The following is a 3,879-nucleotide window of genomic DNA, read 5'->3' as shown; positions in this document are numbered from 1 at the left end:
AAAATGAGTAGGTTCATGGAATGGGTTTATTTGGTACACAGAAGGCTGTGGCACGGGCACCGGTGCAAGGATTAGCAGGAGGCTCCCTGTTTGGAAGCTGCAGTGCTTGCCTTACTGTGTCCCATCTTCATGGCTCCAGAGCCACAATCCCCACGAGGTTTCCCTCATGCTGAAGAGCACTGACCCCACAGGAACAGATGCAGGTGCAGGAAATGAGATGGGTGCATGGTGCTGTGACCTGAACCCCGTTGAGTGGTTGCATTAGTGCCAGCACTGTTCTGTAAACTATGTTGACAGGTAAGTTCTGTTTCTCATTTTTATCTCTACACTGTAAGAGTAAAATAAGAATAATACTCTCTGTCATCTCTGCTAGAAAGTGTCTGGGAGACCTGGCTAGGTACAAATATGAAAAACACATTTCTTGTTTGAACCACAACAGCTTGATAAAAGACCTTGAGGCTGATTTTTCAAAGTTCACACAACCTCTGTTGGTTCTGAGAGCCAGGAGAGCCTTCCAATAATTGAAGTACCTTATGAGACATTATTTTTTTATATTGGTTTCTATATATAAAAAAATTTCCATTAACTGGAATGATGCTGTTCAGCCTGAAGTTTTCTAAGTGCTTAAGAGTCATAGAAGAAATGACAAAGCCTTTTTAAAGTATCTAATTTCCTCCTTACTGATACAGAAAAATTTCTTTTGTATTTTATACTGATTGTGAGTCAGAATTTCTGGCTGTTAGCCAAACACAATACTTTGAGCTTTTGATTTGCATATATAGGCCTACAAGTTAGACAGATAACCTCAATCAAAATTTAATATAACAGATTATATGCAAAACCAGTGGAAGAAGATTCATTTCCCATATTGAGTGATTTTTGTCAGTTGTGCAAATTAACACAGAGAATTACAGATAGAATTCAAGAGGAGTCTGCTTTTCATTTTCTTTTCCAACAATATGCATAATGCAGTACATTAGCTAAAAGAACATTTAAAGGAGGCAGAGACGTGGTTCTACCAGATATGTGTGGACATAAGAACAAAAAGTGTTTTCAGCAGCGCGAATCTGAAAGTACTTCCATGTTCTTCCCAGTGAACTGGGAAGAATTCAGAGAGCTGAAGAATTACAAACACACTTTCTGTGAGCCTTCTCTGTGTGATAATACCAGAATTTATTCCTTGGCATGGAGTGTGTTGGGCCTCAGACAGGACAGTGGGCAGGAACACCACTTTCCTTCTGGAGTGAAGAGGGTGAGACTGTCCCAAAACATCAGCTGTTACTGCCTGATGGTGCAGATGAAAAAAGAGGTGAGGTTTCCAAAGCAATCATAAGCAGTCGACTCCAGGATGGTCTGTAAGATCTCAAAGAAAATAATTTTTGCATGTTCAACTTCAAATTTGTTATGCTGCAAGGTACTGGTTGCACAGTGTCCCAGAACACACCTGTAACAGTGTTCCTCCACTTGACCTCCAGCTAAGACCTGTGACCTGTGGCAAGACTCTGTTTAGGGAAAGCAAAATTGCAACAGCTGTAAGACAATCCAAACATGTTATCTCACATGGTATTAACTCGTAACAGGAGAGCCCCAGGAACCATCTTATGTGTGAAGGATCAATGAGGAGGTGATAGTTTATGGATGAGACAGAGGACTGAATAAAAACAGGAAGAAAGAGCAGAGTGATATGAAACCTCTTCTGCACAATGGCTTCCAGAGGATCAGAATGCACCAAAACTTTGCTTGGCTACTCACCTTGGTATCCAGGACCTATGGGTATCACAACATGTGTTCAACAAAAACCAAACATCTAAAAAGCATGAAAGGTGAATGGCAACTCCTCCTTGTTTTCATAAATAAATCGTATTTCTCTTGTATTAAGAGCACAGTCTTTCCAAAGTAGGCTTGTTTGCAACAACGCCAACACTTTCTTTAATCCCAGGTACCTATTCTGTGTAATTGAGGTGCTGCAGGATTTGTTTTTATGCTTTTCCATGTGTGATGTGATGGGCACAGGCAATCATGATGAGCAGGTGTTTAGTGTGCATCCATGCAGATCCAAGATGCCATCTCCCCAGGACAAAAGGTGACAGGTTGGAAAGGTGGTTCAGAACTGTCATTTCCACCAGCAAATCAGAGCACCAGGGCACAGGCCTGAGCACTGTCCTGGAACTGTCCTGATTGTTAAATTATTCACAGTCCCTGCAGAGCTTTCGCTCAGGCTGCCTGCTGCAGCTCTCCAAGACACTGCCAAGGCATGGTTCAGGAATTAACACCAGTCAGGGGTCATTGCCAGTAGGAAGCTTGGTCATGGCTGCTCTGTCTGAGAGGTAAGAGTTTTCCTAAAAGCCTTGCTGTACCATCCGAGATCTGCAGCTCAGACCTGTTCCAAAAGGATGGAAATGTTAGCTCCTGGCTTTCCTGCATGCCTGGGCTCTCTGCAAACTAAACTGAAGTTATTCTTCAGTCTTTTCAATGCCTGTCAGGAGACCACTTCCATAGGAAGAGACCAACACAGTTCCTTCCCACTATACTACTCCTGGTTTTGGCAGAAAATGAGCCATACAAGGAGGAATCCTCAGATGTACAATGATGAAGGTACCAAGGGTCTTGATTATTAGCAAAACATTCTGACACATGAATGGTGATGGATATATCCAGTTAAAGACTGCAGATTGTACATAACCATAGCACTGATGTAATTACAAAATAAGTATATATTTATAACATAGCAAGTGCAGATTTAACAAATTTCATGCAGTCAGATTCTAAAGCCAGGAGAATAGCTTTGGATCTGACTAACAGTGTTAGAAAATGGAGAAAATGACAGTAAGGAAAGGTTTATAATAACATAATTTCATGTCAGGAAGAATTTTTGTTTATAAATACAAAATACCTCAAAATCATTTTATTTTTATTGTTTTTCTTAAGAAGAGGGTCTAAAATCTTATCAGAAGATCTTTAGAAGCAACAGCTATCTAGAAATGGCCCTAGAACATAAAAGTGGTCCCCACAGTGAATCCAAAAAATAGTTAATATAATTCAGTGTAGCTTCATTAAGATTATTATTTTATTCTTGATTAAAATTTTGATTGTCTTATTATGCAAAGTATGTGGACTTCAGAGTCTTTAAATGAAAAATTGCAAGTTAACATTAGAGAGACATGCAAGCTCAGATACATTGAAGGTAAAAAGTGAGTTAAAGAAAAGGAATGGCTCAAGGAGAACTTCCAGATGTTGAGGACAGATGGCAAAATGAACAAACAAAATTATTAATTGATTGTGTTCTGTTACTGATGAAAAGGTTATAGTTGTAATATTCCTAGATAGGCATGAATTTACATATGAAGGGTACAAGGTAATTAACATGAATCCTCAGAGTTATGCTGGCCATGCAATCAGAGTATTTTCTGCTGAATATCCTCCATAAAATGAAAGTAGTTCTTACCTTTGTAGATAGTAACTGATAGGTCCCCATTTTGGGCCAACTTAACTTCCAGCAGAAAGCAGCCAGTCCTCTCAGCTCTCTGGGTACTCAACTCTGCAGGGAGAGCACAGAGAACAACAGTTTGAATTTAGGTTATTTGAAGTCAATTTGACTTCCCTATTTGTGTTCTTTACTCCTTCTTCAACAGTCAGCTTAGAGAGCCAAACAAACAGAAGCAACCAGCAGGAATCTCTCTTGTTTTAGTGCATGAGAACACAGTCAGAAGCTCACGCAAAGTGCTGGGAAAGTGAGCATCAATACAGTGCAATTGCCTGCTGGAATCATGAGACATGGGATACAAACATCTGCTTGGAAAGAGCAGATGTCAAGATTATATCCACTTCTACAGACCAAGAAAGTCTGCCACAAAGTGTGAAAAAGTGCTACTGCTGGAT

The 3,879-nt window shown here is 40.0% G+C and overlaps 1 long non-coding RNA gene across 1 annotated transcript; it reads right to left on the bottom strand.

The window, feature by feature from the left end:
* Positions 1-336: 336 nt before the first annotated feature.
* On the bottom strand, positions 337-3,533 carry LOC121672018. Its single transcript, XR_006018725.1, has 3 exons — positions 3,446-3,533; positions 1,753-2,380; positions 337-1,502 (listed from the first exon to the last, which is right to left on the bottom strand). It is a non-coding gene; the product is annotated as an uncharacterized LOC121672018 (long non-coding RNA).
* Between the last annotated feature and the right edge of the window lie 346 nt (positions 3,534-3,879).

Source organism: Corvus kubaryi, unplaced genomic scaffold (genome assembly GCF_017639235.1).
Source record: "Corvus kubaryi isolate FWS band 111438036 unplaced genomic scaffold, C.kubaryi_AGA036_p1.0 37398, whole genome shotgun sequence".
NCBI classification, from domain to species: domain Eukaryota; kingdom Metazoa; phylum Chordata; class Aves; order Passeriformes; family Corvidae; genus Corvus; species Corvus kubaryi.
This window is presented reverse-complemented; position numbering and strand designations above follow the sequence as displayed.